This window comes from Onychomys torridus, chromosome 7 (genome assembly GCF_903995425.1).
Source record: "Onychomys torridus chromosome 7, mOncTor1.1, whole genome shotgun sequence".
NCBI lineage: Eukaryota > Metazoa > Chordata > Mammalia > Rodentia > Cricetidae > Onychomys > Onychomys torridus.
Window position 1 is genome coordinate 114,616,151 of NC_050449.1, and position 17,287 is coordinate 114,633,437.

A 17,287-nucleotide genomic window follows, 5' to 3' on the forward strand; every position below is an offset into this window, starting at 1 on the left:
TAGAGTATTGTTGAAGGGAACCTCTCAGGGCACCCATTGTAGCTTTTTTCTTAAAGTCTGAATTCATTTCCTTGTCTTAGATTGTTTTCTGGCAGTGGCCCTGGCTGTCCTTTTCCTACAAATGTCCTTTAACAATCATATCACACCTACATTGGGGCAATAACATGAATATTACAGTATTAATACTTAGAGATTGGACTCAAGCTAACTGTGACCCTGAATACGACATAACTGACCTCCCTGCTTACATCTTCATTTGTAAAATGGATAGCTTTCCTGTGCCGCCATTTTGTTTGCTTTCTCATTGTTTAGATGGGAACTTTGCTCCAGTGCCCAGAAACGAAGGGCAGAGCAGCAAACTGCTGTGCCACATGCCTGTCTCTGTAGGGTTATGGGAGGAGCAGCCCTTAGCATTCCCAGCCGCCCTTGCCTTCTCCCCTAGTATCCTGTACCCTTGTGCAGAATCACCTGTCTGTGGTGGAAGCACTTGCTGCTTTTCAGGTTCCATCAGCTCTGTCCCCTTAGGACTGTATCAGTTGTAAAGGTCATACAAGAAATTGTTTTGACTTGAAAGAATTTGTTGAGCTGAAGGTGCCATCAGCTTTAAATTTTATTTACTCTCAGAAGTGTATTCTGACATTACATGCACATGACATCAGACTTCATAGACTAGTGTTACAGTGTGAACTGCACACAAGAGGTAAGTGCTGACAACAACATGCTGACACGTTAGGTTGCCTATGTTGTAGTAAAACACACTGGTGAGACACAGTTTCCTGTTAGACTGTTGTGTTCTGGAAAAGAAGGGACAGTGGTTGGCCTCTCCCTTCAGAGTTAACCAGGTTTCACTGCAACCTTAGAGTATTTGAGCCAAAGATTTTGGTGAGTAAAGCCATAAATCAGAAAATAAAGTGGGGTTGACAGAATAGCATGGATGTAAATATGTAGGATGCCTTCCTGCTTTCCACATCTGAAGTGAGACCAAGTCAAATGTTGTGAAATCAGGAACTGTTACATAATTTAGAAGACAGTTTGGCAATACCTTGGTAAAGAAAGATGTACAGATCATGTGACCAAGTAGTGAGAGAGAGAGAGAGAGAGAGAGAGAGAGAGTGTGTGTGTGTGTGTGTGTGTGTGTGTGTGTGTGTGCGCGCGCGCGCGCGCGCACAGGAGGTTGAAATACTGGCTTGGTGGTGGCGGCAATGGTGCACATATCTCTAATCTCAGCACTTGGGAGGCAGAGGGCAGATCTTGGAGTTTGAGGTCAGCCTGGTCTACAGAGCAAGTTCCAGAAACAGCCAGGACTACACAGAGAAACCGTGTCTGGGAGGGTGGGGGTGTGTGCAAGGGGAGAGGCTTTGGAACATAGCCTTGTGCATGCCTGGCCCAAGCACATCCCACCCCACTCAAGAAGCATGATTACATTACTGCTGAATACATTGTTTAGTATTCCACTGAATTCTGTAGGTTGGTGAAAATGCAACACATATTTCACAGTGATGGCTTTCCTTAAGTGTATGTAAGGGCAGAAAGCAAATTGTGTAAAGCACAGTGTGATGGCATGTGTTGAGGGGCCATGCATATACCACAAAATGAACACGGGAAATTTTGTATTTCTGTTCTATTTGGTATTTGGCATTTCTACACTGATGCTCTAGCATTTTTATTGTGTATTCTCTTCTTCTCCCCCTTCTCCTCCTCTTCCTCTCTTCTTTGTCTTCCTTCCTTTATGCTAAATAATTGCACAATGAAACTTAAGAAAAGTTAAACAAAAAGAAAACATTTGGGAGAATGTTGTCCATGCTGGCTGATGGTTACATTGTGTTAGTGAAGTGTGCAGTGGTTTGGGTTCATAGGTTACTTCTTTATTATTTGTGTTGGTTTTAAATACAAAATTGTTCTCATAAATGAACCAACAGTTTTCTTTCTGTTAATATGCTGTTATGCCAAAACTAGTGATGTTTTAGCAAAATGATCATAGGCAAAACCTGTCACTGTGAAATTGGCAGGTGTTGCTTGGTGAAGATATTGACTCTGCAGTTCTTTATGGTACACGGTTTCTTTGCCTTAAGGCTTAGCTCTATTTTCATTTTATTTTTTAGGGAATCAGATTAGCTACACCTTCATTTTCTATGTAAATTTTTCTTTCCCAGATACTTTCTAGGCTTGAGTTGCCCCTCTTTTTTTTTTAATTTTTTTTTTATTTTTTGGTTTTTCGAGACAGGGTTTCTCTGTGTAGTTTTGCACCTTTCCTGGAACTTACTTGGTAGCCCAGGCTGGCCTCGAACTCAGAGATCCACCTGCCTCTGCCTCCCAAGTGCTGGGATTAAAGGCGTGCGCCACCAACGCCTGGCAAGTTGCCCCTCTTTTATGGTATCTTGGAAACTTCTTTAGTGCCTTCATTTCTGATACGCATTAAATTGGTGCTGCCCTCTGCTGCTGTATCTGCCCTCCCACGCATCTCACTTTGGAGATATTGTTCTACTGTTTGATTTCCTGTTGTGCATTAAAGCCATTTAGAATTTCTTTTTTTAATTCAAGGGCATAAAATTTGCCTTTTAGCTTATTGGTTTTTAATATCTAATTTCAGTTCATTGAAGTTAATGAATATACCCAGTTGGGTTTTGCTTTGGGGAATATTTTGGTTTTTTTTTTTTTTTTTTTTTTCTCATTGGCTTGATCATAGTAATTTTTACAATGGTTGCTTGAGAGTTCCCTATGTGATTAAAGTGTTTGTGTTTCGGGTGCATGAAGAGTTTTATACATGAGGGTGTCCATTGTGTGATCTGTTCCTTTGTAGTCTTTCCCGAAGGAATGATGGCATTTCCCACTCTGATCTGTGAATTCTGTTATGATTAGCTTTTGCTTTGTACATGCTGTTTTTAAGCTGTGTGAAGTTTGAATTATAAGTCTATTTCCCATGATGAGCTACACCTTTGCTGTTACAAAAACAACTTGTTTGTATGGTTACTCAGCTACACCTCAGTTCTGCTTATTCATCTGTGCTTTAGTTACTGGTGTTTAGGTTTATATCCTTTCAGTAATATATGGCTTTTCTCTTTGCATATAGTCTGTGAGTGCTTTAGGGGTGAGAAGTCTGTGCTATTGCTGGGATATTTGCATATAGTCTGTGAGTGCTTTAAGGGGTGAGTAGTCTGTGCTATTGCTGGGATATTTGAACTGACTTCATGTTTTGTTGTGGTTCTCTTATGTCGTCTTCCCCCATTCTGTTCGATTACCCGGGTCTCTCTTCTTAGTTGTTTTTTGTTTCCTTCTCATTGGCTTTTACTGTCTGCGCCAAAGTCTCTCCTTGTCTGTATTGTTGCTCCTCCCTGCTGTTAAGAAACTTTAGTGGTGGAATTTTGAGTTGCTTCTGTTTATTCAATGTTACCTTTTACTTATTTTCTACAAATGTCTTGTCTTCTCTATCCTTCACTTGGATATTTATTTTTTGTTTTCTTTCTTTTCATAATCCTTTCATGGAGGATTTGTGACTGGTTCTCCATATCTTTGTCTTACCTAAAAATGTACTCACAGTGATTGATACTTTTGCTGGACATAGAAACACATTCCAATTAATTTTTCTCCTAACTTTTAGATGTTTCCTGCCATCCTTTTGCTTCTAAAGTACCTGCTGGGTGTCTGGTGTGAGACTGGTTTGTTTCTTTTCACTGGTTCTGTGTTACTCAGCTGTGCTGTGTTCTCACTTGTCTGTGAGCGCTCCATTGAGTGGGTTTATCTGGGTGTTTAGTCTTCTACTTTGTGACCCTGATTCTTCTTACACTCGTTTTTTCTTAGTTGTTTGTTTTCTGATGTTTCTGGGATTTTCAAATAGCTTACCTGTGAATATGTTTTCTTAGTGTTACACTCTCCTTGAAGTGGATAGAGAAAAGCAGGTTGTGTACCTAAGTGGGAAGTGTTGGTTTTTGGACTTACTGTGTGGCAGATTCGGTGTATACTTTAGATGCCATCCTCTTTTGCCAGTGCCCACGGTCCATTTCTTTTGCCTAGAGCATAGGTCTGTTAGGGCTCCTATGTAGTTGGAAGGTAGAAAAATCAGAACACCATCACTTGGTTCAATTCCTTCCTGTGTCCAGTGTAAGTCTCTAGAAAGGAACACTATAGAAAGTCCTGTGAGCTAGATTTGGGATTCTTTCTTCATTGGATCCCACCTATGGCCCCTTTTCTTCCAAGTCTAGGAGTGTGGGGTTGGGGTCAAGGACTGACTAGATCACATTCTAGAAACTAATGCTTCTCTCACATCTGTGGGCTTCCAGACAGTGGTGTCAAGGTGACTTCTTGTTGTAGAGGAAAGAAAATGATGGTGTTCAGGAAAGCTCTGAAATCTCTTGTTGAAGTCTTGGGAGAACTGTGGGGAGGTTGCAGGGCAGCAGTGGAGAGTGGGGTTACCCTGTTCAGGCAGCGGGGTACACTGGGACTGATGGGGAGGAGGGGCCTGGCTGCTGGGAGTATGGAAGTGGGGCTTTACAGGGATTTCTGGATATGTTTTATTTCCCCAAACAGTGTTAGGAAAGCACTTACTCTTTAAACTGTGCTTTCAAGTTTTAGAGCTCCAAGCTGTGAAACCCTGACATTGCTTAGGACTTCTCAACATCTCTAAAAGTTTCAAGTTAAAATTAAAATTGGCATTGAGACTTTTTAAAATCTCTTTTGAGGTTTGGAGTCTTCCTGGAATTTTATATTTCTTGATCTGAAAATTTGTAGTTGTTTTTGTTTTTGTTTTTGTTTTTTTTTAACTCTTTGGGGACCTGCCACCCAACTCCCAAGCAAATACACAGAGACTTATTCTTACTTTTAAATGTTCAACCTTAGCTTGGCTTTTTTAGAGCCTGCTTTTCTAACTTAAATTATCCCATTTCTCTTTAACTACATTTTGCCTCTGGGCCTTTTACTTTTCTTTATTCTATAATCATTCTTCTTACTCCATGGCTGGCTGGGTGGCTAGCCCTTGTGTCTTCCTCTCCTCCTTTTCTTGATCCTCCTCTACTTTCTAGCCTAGATTTCTCCTCTATTTATTCTCTCTATCTAGCAATCCCACCTATTTCTCTCTCCTGCCTAGCTTTTGGGCATTCAGCTCTTTATTAGACCAATCAGATGTTTTAGGCATGCAAAGTAACACAGCTTTACATAGTTAAACAAATGTAACATGAAAGAATACAACACTACTTTGCAGCATTACAAATATTCCACAGCATAAATGAATGTAACACATCTTAAACTAATATTCCACAACAAAAACCTCTATATTAGATGTTTCTTAGTTTATGGACAAAAACAAAATAACTAGTCTCAGCATTAATTTATTATGACCAGTTGTGGAGTAAATAGAATGAAATCTAAATTACTTTAAGCATGGCTTCATATTAATATAATTCAAAAGTTTAGCTTCAGATTAAGCATATAGCTCTTTTGGGGGAAAATACCTGTGTATGTATACTCTGCAGTGTTTCTTATATTCATGGCTCTGCATTTAATGACCACCCCATCACGAATGTGTATACTCATACATATTAATAAACAAAAGGTAGACTTCTTCCTAAATCTGTGCTCCATCCTGCATCTAAGTACTGGCTTTACATGCTCTCTGTAAACTGGGATATAGCCAGGAGCAACCTCAGCCAGAGACCTGTGCATTAGGTCCTTTACTGTGAGGGTTGAATGCTTTGTTCCTGTCTTCAGAAACAAGGCATGGATGTCTAACTGCTATTCCTAACAGTGTCCCAAAGCATAGTGGGAAGGAAGAAATAAAACTGTCTACTTGTAGTTGACATGGTTAACTACCTAGAAAATCTCAGGAAGTCTATGGAAAAATTACTAATAAATGAGTTCAGCTTACAAGGCTTAAAAAATCATAGAAATCTACAGTTCCATAAAACAACACATGTAGGTCAAAATTTAAAATAGTAGTATTTATGATGAAATACATAGGCATATGTGTGTGTCAATATATCTAACTGAAAGTTATGAAATGCTAATGGGAAAAACCAAAGATCTGAGTAAGTGAAGAGCATGCTCCTTTCACTGACTGGGGAGTGCAGTGTAGATGTCCACCCTGTCCACAGTGATAGGGTTAGCATAGCTCCTAGCAAATGCCACACAGCTCTTTACACATCAAGACAGTCTTTAAGTCTGTAGGGAAAGGCAGAGGGCCTAGAACAACTACCTGGAAAAAAGTCGTAACCAGGATCATGGAGGAATCACTAATACAACCAGACTTAGGAAACTATAGCAGCTTATTAGAAAACAACATGTATACTTAGCCATACAGCCCTGTAGTTACTCCTGGTGTGCCCTGGAGAACATAGCTATGCTCACATAGACCCACAAGTCCACTAGTGAGGAGAGCTACACCACCCACACCATGGGGTCTGTGCAGCAATAAAAGATGCCCACTCTCTCCACCTTATTCTTAAGACAGAGTCTCTCGCTGAAGGCAAGTATTCACATGGAGGGGATTCCTGGATCTGGGTTGAGGCTGTAGTTTCAGGCAACCACCAATCATGTGAAAACAGTGTGATCCATTTCTTGTAAAATTTGTTAGATCCTGGGCATTGTTTAGAGACTTTATCTTTTAGTCAGAAACAAAGCAGACTGCTTCTGGGCATCATGGCTCATGCCTGTAATCCCTAGGACTAGGGAAGTTGAGACAGGACTGCGGTGAATTTAAGGCTAAATTTATACTAGGCTGCATAGTAAATCACAGGCCATCCTGAGCTATAGAGTGGTCAGCACAACTCCCGGGATTGGTTTCCTGTTCCTTCCTGACTCACTCACTCACTCTTTGTCTATTAGGTGGTTCAGATTGGATCTGCTGTAGTTACTGCTGTTGGTCATACTCTGGGCCTGGGTATGTCTGTGGACTTTCTCTTCTCCTGTTCCTTTGCCTGGAACAGAATGGTCTTGTCTAGGATTCTCCTGAATGTATTTTACCAGGTCTGTGAGGCCCTTCCCCATAGGTGGAGACCCCTGCATGGTCAGCTCTCTGGGCTCTGTTACCTCCTGCAGTTCCTGACATAAAAGCTCTCAAGACCACTGATATAACTGCCTCAGAGCTTCCTCTTTTGGAGAGTCCCAGAATGCCTTGCTCTGTGCTGTGGCTGCTGTCCCATGGGGACATTTGGCCTTAGCTCCTGGCTGCCTCTGGCTGTGGGAGAAAGAGTATCTGAGATGCTCTCTACTTTAGAAACCTGCCCTCAAGGGAATTTCTACAATGTTGGCTGCCATGGGAAAATGGGAGAAAGGCTGAGTCTGGGACCTTTGCACACATGTTTTCCCACATGTTGGTTTAGTTATATTTAACTTTCAGAAGGTTGTTTACATAGGCATACTAGGTCAGCTTTTAAAGCTGATATCTTTCTTCTTCTTTAAAAAATGTAAACTAAAACATGAAAGTGCTGGTATTTATTTCATACTTGACTAGTCTTTGTGTTTTAAAAAAAATGTAACTTAGTTGGTAGAGCACTTGCCTAATGTGCACAAGGCCCTGGGTTCAACCCCCAGTGCTATGTAAAACTGGATTTTGTCCTGACAAGGTACTCTGGAATCCCAGCACTCAACATATGGAAGTGAGGTTCAAAAGTTAAAGATCATAACCTCTGCACCCCAATTTTCTATTCCATATCAGTGTGGATACGGGGCAGGCCAGAACTTCAGAAGCATTTTCAGAATAGGAAGGCAGCAGCCATTTTAACTTAGATGCAGAATGGACACATCTTCATTCTGGGTCCCATGCTCAAAACACACACACACACACACACACACACACACACACACACACACACACGCCTTTGTTGAGATGGGTTTGGTATGTAGTCCAGGCTGACCTCCAGCTCAAAACCGTCCTGTCTCAGCTTTCTGAGTGTGAGATTGTAAGAGTGGGACTGTGTTTTCTGTTGTTGGTTTTTTAAACTATATTTATGTATGAAATGTAAGCTTTTTGACAAAGAAAATTTGACAAAGAAAAACTGGCTTGTAAAACAAAGAATTTAGTGGTTAGAACAATTACATTAAAACATTTGAAATGTCATATTTTGTAGTTCTCTGAAGTGTTCGAAGACCATCTATCTATCTAAAATATATCTCTATTTGACCTTGAAAATATACCTAACATGGCCACAGATTTGATTGTTATAGATGACTAACTACTAACCTGAATTTCTTATTATTCCTAAATAGCTTTCAAAGACTAGAACTTAACATTACATTTTTAAATGAGCTGCATAGGTATAATACCTTAAACAAGAGTAGAAACATATCTACAGTATATTCTAACAAAAATAACCTTAAATTTGTATCGATATACAAAAATACCTTAAACAAGAGTAGAAACATAAATACAGTATATTCTAACAAAAAATCTTAAATTTGTATCAGTATAAAGAAATCTATCCAATGTAAATATTTGAGATTAATAGTTGATTTTAAGTTTAAAAGTAGATTAATAAATTTACACTTTTATCCTGTCATTCCTGTATCCCCCTATTTTCTTTCCAGAAAGAGATCCCTGAAATCTAATCTCCTTTGCTTAGTTTTTTTCCCTGGCCGTGACCAATAACAACTTAAAATCAACCCATCCCCCCCCCCCCCCCCAAAAAAAGTCAAACTCCCACTGAACAACCAGAATCACCCACTCTGCCTCTTGGAAATGTGGGCGTTGTGTTCTTAAAATTACTTCCTATTGTCTGGAAATGATGGCATCCTTGGGGAACTCTGAGAAAATTGAGATAATGGTCAAGTCCTGGGAGAGCCAGCTGTATTGTTTTTTTGTTCAGTCTCTGTGTAATGGGAAAGTGTAAGGCTTATCCAAAGTTCTGGCTAGCATAGTCTGAGGCTGAACCATCTCAGCTAGCAGCTTTGAAGTTGTTCTGGATGCAGGTTTTTGAGGAAACTGCAGCAGAGGCATTCTGGGAGGCTGGATCACCTGGGCTACTTGTCTTCATTGGTGTCTGGTCTTTTTTTTCTGGGGAAAAAAAACATCTACATTAACACAAGTATGTAATGTACAGTGTGTACAAATCAGCTAAAGATAATTTTCTATGTGTGAGCAGATAAGAGGCATCTGTCAACTATATAAGTCTGTTTAGACTGCATAACCAAACTATAATATAAATTTACAGCCATTCAATATGAAAGGATGGTATGTAATAATGTCATGAAGACTCTGTAGTTAACAAGATGTATCATGTCTCATTCAGTCTTAGAGCTGTTCCCATGTCAAAGGATCAGCTTATACATCACCTGTCTTGTAGTTTTTCTTGTTTTTTTCCTTCATGTCTGTGGCCAAGATCAAATCTGGTCTTTATTAATTTTGAAGGAATCCATAGCTCTTTGTTTCCTGTGAAAACAAAGGCATAACCTCTTCCCCAATGTAACACATTTTCCACTATAACAGACTTCCACTCTGAAGTTAACACATTCTTAAAATATATAGGTTGATCTAATTTAGTAGTTCCCCCCCCCACACAATCTAGTATCTCTCAGCAGCTGCTGTTTTTTGTTCATTAACATTAAAAAAATTCAAAGTCAACAAAACACCATACAGGATCCAGATGACCTGTGTATTTCCTATCCTTACATGGCTTATTGTGGCTTATTTTTATATTACTTTACTCTTTCTTTAAAGATTTTACTTTATTTTTAAAATGTTTATTTTTCTACGACTGTCTATACCCAATTTCTTTTCTTTCTTCAGCATCTGAGCACATTTTTAAGCATACTGCACCTGTTTAGAGGTTTTTTTCCAGTGGGGACCTGGGTTTACTAAGCACCTGCAGCATTCTTTGACCATGTGGGCCAAGCCTTAAACTGCTAAGCTGTGGCTAGACTACCTGCTGGACTGCTTTGCTTAGTACGTGGTGGTGCTTGCACTCTGCCCCCTTCAGGTTCATGGGCACCAGTGGTCCCATGTGAGCATTAGCCAACTGTAGTGAGTGCTTGTGGAGAGGCCCAGGTGGCAACTGCAGTGCTGGCTGGCGTGACTTATTCTGTATTCTCGTGCCACATGTTGGAATGCCAAATGTAGTTGGACTTTCTTTGGGACTGCCAGCTCCCCAGTAATGACATAGAGACTTATTACTAATTATAAAAGCTTGGCCTTTAGCTTAGGCTTGTTCCCAACTAGCTCTTACAACTTAAATTAGCCTGTTTTTGTTAATCTATGTCTTGCCACATGGATTTTTACCTCTCCCATTCTTTGTGTCTGACTTGTTTTGCATCTCTCTCCACCTCTCTTCTCAGAGTTCCTCTTTCCCCAGAAGTTCCACCTATTCTCTACTGCTAGTAGTTGGCCATTTAGCCCTTTATTAAACCAATCAGAAGGTGCCTTTCTGCACAGTGTGATCAAATATCCTGCAGTAGTTGACTGGAAGGATAGTTTATTTGGGAGAGAAGAAATACTAGACCCCTTGCTATGCAGTCTGTCAAATGAATCCTAATTCAATTAAGGGTTTGTATATGAAGATTTAAGGGGGAAATTGGAGCATTAATCTATGCTTGGCCTTTCTGAGCAGATAGTCTCATTAAACAACTTACGTAAGTAGGCACTGTTGAAGAAAATGTTTAATCTTACAAGTGATTGTAGTATTCAGGATGTAATATGAAACTATAGTGATCAAGGTTGTGAAGGGCAAACATAAAGAAAGAACAAAGTGGAAAGTCCGTAAATAATACACATATATAGTCAGCTTTTCTCAGAGGAAAAGGTGCCGTGTGATTCAGTGGAGAAAGACAATTTTTCATTATGGTTGCAAACAATGAAAGAGGGTTCAGATAGTATCTTACACCATTTGTATAAGCTCAGCTTGCCTCATAGGTCAAATGTAAGTCTAAAGAACTAGAAGAAAACATGACATTCATTGCACTCTTAGCTTAGCTAAAGGTGTTTTAGATGTCACAACAAAAAACATTATCCATAAAAGAAAAATATAAACCAGATTTCATTAAAATCTACTCCAGCTTTTTAAACAATATTGAGTCATAAGTTGAGAGAAAATACTTACAAATCGCTTATCTGATAAAGAACTTGTTTCCAGAATGTATTAAACACTTTCAGCTAGTGGTAGTTGGGCATGGTGCCTGAAGCAGGAGGATCATGAGCTGGAGGCCAGCCTGGGCTATAACAGCAACGTTCTGTCTCAAAACACTATAACAGCAAAAAAAACAACTCAGTGATAAAAGGCAGCCGATCTTAAAAATGGGCCAAAGGCACCACCTTTAATCCCAGCACTCGTGAGACAAAGCAGGCAGATCTAAGTTCAAGGCCAGCCTGATCTACAGAGTAAGTTCCAGGATAGCCAGGGATACACAGAGAAACCCTGTGTTCCCCCCCCCCCCCCCCAGAAAAAAGACCAGAGACTTGTATAGACAGCTCACCAAGGAAGAGGAGATGCCAAGTGAACACACCTAGGCACTCTGTCCCATTGGCCACTCAGGGAATGCAGGCTGAAAACCACACCTATTAGGATGACTGTCAGTTTTAAACTGATAATAGAAGTGAAAGGAACACTCAAGCTCAGCTTGAGTTGACTTGAATGGAACAACCCAAACTCTGGCACATTTCTGGTGGAACCATAGAGTCACGTTACCTCTTTGGAACTATCCCACATTAATAGTCTACACTTACCTAGCAAGCACCCAGCAAACACACTCTTGGGCCTTTACTCAAGTCAGGTGAGCATTTATGTTAATATAATAGTCTGTAAACAGCTGGGGATGTGGCTCAGTGGTAGTGCTTGTCCTGGGTTCAATCTCTAACACTGCCCCTCCCCCCCAAAGCCTGTAAGCAAAACCAATGCCTTTAGCTATATTGTTCACAGTTGCTCCAGGCTGAGATAAATGTAGAATAGCTATGCAATGGAGTGCTCCTGATCGGGTCTCACGCTCTAAAGAAACCACATGCCTGCAAAGCTTAGAGGACACAAAATAGACTGTGGGGTTGCATTGGGGGCAGGGGTTGACCACAGGGTAGCATAAGGGAACTGTGCAGGGTGATTCAGTGAAGCTGCTGTACACCTGATTATGGTATGGTTATGTAACTACATTTGTCAGGACTTGCTGAATGTATCTTAAAAATGGTGAATTGGGATGCTTGTAATTTATACCTTAAAGAACTTGGGGGAAATGATGAACATTCTATCTTTAATAGGCTAGTATTCAGGATTGTCTATGACATAAATGAGCTTGGGGCCTCCCAACAGGCTGCCAGTAGGTCTGACTTACTGGCAGTAAATATTCTTTACTTTCATAATCAGAGAACAGTAAATGTTTACTTTACAACCAAGAAGTAGGTGGTTCTTTTTCAAAGAGCTCTCTAGCTAAATTTTTCATATGAAGACATAATCTGAAGGAGTCAACCAGGTTATATATTTGCTATAATTTCTAGAAAGACATACAGATTGTTTTTTTGAGTAAACAAACAACGTACATTTGTATGCCACATGTCTAGTTAAGGTGTCAGGTGTGGAGAATTGACCCAAAGAAACATTTCAAGAGTGAATACATTGATGTGTGATTCTTGTAATACATGGTTATTTTAAAGTTTATTTTTCTTTCTCTTCAAACAAGGAAGCCGTCTTCTGATGAGTTTAACATTGTAGGTTTTCTAGGGCAATGCTGTGTCCTTTTTAAAGGCTGCTTCAGTTTTCCCAAGCTTCATTTTGTTGAACACTTGTGACTTCTAAAGGAAGCCTATTTGTCTCAGCTGAGTGTTTCCATGTAAAGGGATTTCTGCAACTGATACTTCACTGGCTTTTCAGCCATCTTGAGTCACACCTTAGCTTTTATGCAGAATATATTCAACAGAAGCAGACGCCAGCTGTTAAACCAAAGTATCAAGTTGGCACAGACTCCCAAGTTTGTCAGGTGCCAATGATGCATACCCTAGTTGTGTTGTACCAACCCGACAAATGGGATTGAGCCACATTTGTACTGACTTGAAATATTTCTACCTTGTGTTCAGAGTCGCACTGATTGTACTGCACAGCACTCGTGGGGTTTGAAGTGTTTAGTTACTCCCTGGAACCAGATTTGAAGTCACAGTGTCCTGACAGCATTCTCTAGTGGGTATCTTTTGAAGGAGCATCCACACTGACACATCATGAAAGAGCATGCTCTGTGTGTGTTGCTGTGCCCATGCCCTTGTCTCCATGCTTTTTACTTTGATGATACAGACTTCTTAGACTCTTGAGATCAGTATTACAACAATATTGAGTGGTAGCTAGATATTTTCCTCTGGAGCTTGTAAAAGGGAGGTAGTCATCAAAAAGGTCTAATTTTGAAAAAAGTATGAATTTGTAACTGAATTCTTCATTGTAGTCTTTAGAAATATTTTGAGGGGTTATTCTGAATAGGTAGAGAATTTGAAGTAATCAAGGCATTCAGGTGGACTTTGTCTGGTAATGTAGCTGGGTGGCTTCCTGTGTTTGCTCTAGCTGTGGTGTTCCCTGTGGGAGCCCATTTTCAGATTCCTTGTGGCTTTACCCAGCAGGTCTGCATAGAGGGGATGATTGGACCACTGGGCTGAGTGCAGGTGTCTGAAATGATCTGCACTTGGCTGTGCTGGGGTGGGGTGGGGATGTCTTAGGACCCATTGGAAAAGGTTCCAGGCCCTCTCGAGGCTATCCTTTATTTTGTATCTGCTTATCTCCTCAATATAAATCTTTCTATCTAATATTTCCTACTGCTCACACTCAAGAAAACTCTGGGGAGTTGTGAGGTTGGTGGGTAAACACCCCACAGTCCCCTTTACCAAAAACATGCAAATCTGTCCTGAAGAAGGGAAATGGGAGTAGTCAAAGCAGCCACCAGCACTGCCTACTGCCTCCCTGGTTAATGAGCCTGGGATCAATTCCCTCCATGTGGTAGTATTGAGATAGTACACACACACCCATACACACACAGACATAGACACATTCATATGTATACATATATACAAAGGTGGTCAATAGTCCTGGGTTTAAAAAAAATGTTTTATGACAGCTATATATATTTTTGCAGAACACAGCTGGGTTTATCATCTGAGTTTTCTTAATCTTTGAAGCAATTACTTGCATTAAAAATTGAAATAATTCTTATTTCTATTGTTATAGAGAGATTGATCTGTGAGTCCCTTTAAGGGGATCCTGCAGATTGCTCCGTCACACACGGAGACTCCCTGTCTCCAAGAATACAGACTATGTTGAGACTGTCTTCTTTACCCCTTTCATTCCTGTAAAGAATGTCACTCCCTACCCCCAGTCCTGCCCTGTAGCCAGAGGCAGCCGATAGCTCCTAGAGGTTCCCAGAGCCGTGGGAGGCAGCGGGAAGCCGTGCTGAAAGGAACAGCCGAGCTGTCTATCTTACCTTCATTTGTGAAAGTGGTTTCCTGGTGGTACTAGGTTTGTAAAGTGGGATGTGCAGGAATGCCAAGTTGTTGTCTGCTGCTTGAGGGGTGTAGATGTGTGTGCAAGCTTACAGTGTGGCCTCTTGAACTTTTCCACTTTGACTTGAGCAGACAAGTTTGCACAAGGTGGTACACAGCTGACTAAAGCACACTTGAAGTGGTCTTCTCTGATCACCCTCTGCAGTCGCTGCAGTCCACTTAGACGCCTTCCTCTCTTCGGTTTGTTTGTTTTTTTTTGTTGTTTTTTGTTGTTTTGGGTTTTGTTTTGTTTTGTTTTGTTGTTTTCGAGACAGGGTTTCTCTGTGTAGCTTTGCACCTTTTCCTGGAACTCACGCTGTAGACCAGGCAGGCCTTGAATTCAGAGATCCACCTGCCTCTGCCTCCCGAGTGCTGGGATTAAAGGCATGTGCTACCACCATCCGGCCCTCTTTGGCTTGTTTTTGGGAAGCTAGGAATAAGCACAGACCTTGCAGTCTGGGGCTTCCTTTTCCATGATATTTGCAGAGCTGTGTTCTCCATGGTCTTAAGTTCACCATAGTAGCCTGCTCAGCTGGGTCCAGGGATGTGTTCTATATTCAGAGACCTCTGCACAATGGTGAAAAATTGAAATGACAACCCAAAGCTGATATTTCCTGGTGCTAGGTCTCCAAGCTAGAGGGCAATGTGAGGGACCTCAGGGAAGATGGAGGTTGTAGAGGGAGCTCTTTGAGAATTTAAGCACATGGCAGAATTGTGTTCTTGACTTGGGAGTCATAAGACCTTTAGAGTAGTGGTCAATGCTGCTTCCTTAAGCTTAGACACAGTATAAAAGTGCCATGGATGAGGCTGGGCTGCAGATGGGAACAATTTGGGGCAAAGTCCATAACTTAATTCAGGTAGCACTGATTTTTAGTTTCTAGGGATATTTAGATGCATTCAGGTCTCAATGGAAAGGAAGCGTGGAGAAGTAGGCTGGGATGATTGAATTCCTTTTGGCTCTCTTAAAGGAGGGGCGTTTCTCCTTGACACCATGCTTCAGACTAGAGAATAGCTGAAACGGAGGAGACAGATAGCTTGCTGCATGTGTGAGACACCTGTCTGGGTTCTTTCCCCCTCTTTGGCTTTGCTTTGGGTTTACCCTTGGGTGCTGGGGCATCAAACCCAGGGCTTTGTATCTGCCTGGCAAGTACCCTATCCCTGAGCTTCAGCCTTGGCCCATCCTCACTCTTAGCAATCTGTTAAGTAACCTGATAGTGCATTTGTGTGCTAGCCCTGGTATCCTTGGGACTAACCACAGACCTTGTTTGGAGCAGAAAAGAGTCTTTACTAACCAACACTGTGGGTGATTTTTGGATGCAGACCAGTAGTTCTTGCTGGGTAAATAGGAATTCAGTGTGGTAAACCACAGGCAATTAGGTTGCAGACTGTCACACAGGAAACAAGGGATCCAGCATTTATTGTGGGTCCCCAGGGTCCATGTACTTCTGAAAATAGTCCTGGGTGTCTTTGCGCTGGTCATATATTGGTTGCTAGTGAGTGCTCTTGGAGGAAAAGAATGCCACCTTAGCAGCGGTAGGTGATGCTATAGATGGTGCTGTTTCATTAGCAGTGGTTTTGGACCATTCTAGTTCTGTTTACTTATTGACTCATGACTAATTCTGTTAAAAGAAAGCTTGAGGGAAAATATAGTGGTTTCTATAAGAAACTTTTCATTCTTCCTATTTTTATTACTTTCTAATCTTTATTTTAGATAACTTACTTTAGAAATGATTTTTTAATTGGCATGTTCTTTTGTCTTTTTTTTTTTTTTTTCATTTTGATCTTTTGGTAGCCTGCCTAAAAGAGTTTCTAATATAAACTCTACACCAGCTTCAGAATCAACATCATTCAGCTGCATTGTGATAGATAATCCTTCTGTGTATCAGTAGGAGAGACTCCAGGACTCATTTGAAAACCATATTTCTAGTTCTAAGAGCAGCCAGCGATTCCCATACTCTGTAACATCAGACTTTGGATTCGTCCACTTCTTTGTGTGTTACCATGAAGTGAAAGATTGTTTTACATTTACTAAATGAGTATTTATTTTTCTATTTTTGTTAGCTAAGAGCCTTTATAGCTGGGTCTGAATCAAAATGTCACTTGAAGTCATAATATCTTTATTTGGTTGTGTAGATGCTTGCTGTTTGTTAACATATCTGCACAAAATCCCATCAATGATTTTTTTTTAAATAAGGCAGCATGGTGTTTCTCCTCTGTGTCCCACTTTCCAACAGTCTGGACCTGGATGGTGGGTCCTTGCAGTACCAACACCTCAGGCTCAGGCTGTCATCTACATCCTGAAAGTTTGTAGATGTATTAAAATTTTTAATGAAAAATTAAAGAGGACTCAAATGAATTTTTATTAAGATAATGTCACCTCCCTCTCCAACTTGTGAGAGGTAATTTTCCTGGTGTCATTTGTAGTGGCCTTCATGCCAGGCATCTGTTCCTAGGGACCTAATAAGTTTTTTTCAGCACTGTGATCAGATGACCTGAAAAAAGCAGCTCAAGTGAGGAAAGATTTGTTTTAGGTCATGGTTTCATGGCATTTCATTGTGTCATAACAGGGAAGGTATGGCCTAGCAACTCTCTGGTGGAAGTGTAGAGCAGAGCTACTCACAATGGTGAAGGTCAGGAGCAGAGAGAGTAAAGCCTAGAGGCAGCCAGTTGTAACCCTCGAAGGCCTGCTCCTGCTGACTGACTTTTGCCAGCTTAACCCCCTTAAAGGTTCCACAGCCTTCAAAATAGTACCATAAGCTATAAGTGCTGAGAACATGAGCCAGTGGGGAATAGTCCAGATTTAAGCCAAAGACTCATGACCATCTCTAATGTAAAATGTGTTTAGTCCCCATAGTCATATCAGTCCCCACA

At 40.8% G+C, this 17,287-nt stretch overlaps 1 protein-coding gene across 5 annotated transcripts in view; it reads left to right on the top strand.

The window, feature by feature from the left end:
- The window catches only part of Snrk (SNF related kinase), a 54,545-nt gene that overhangs the window by 18,892 nt on the left and 18,366 nt on the right, over positions 1 to 17,287 (top strand). The gene's annotated exons all lie outside the window — the stretch shown is intronic.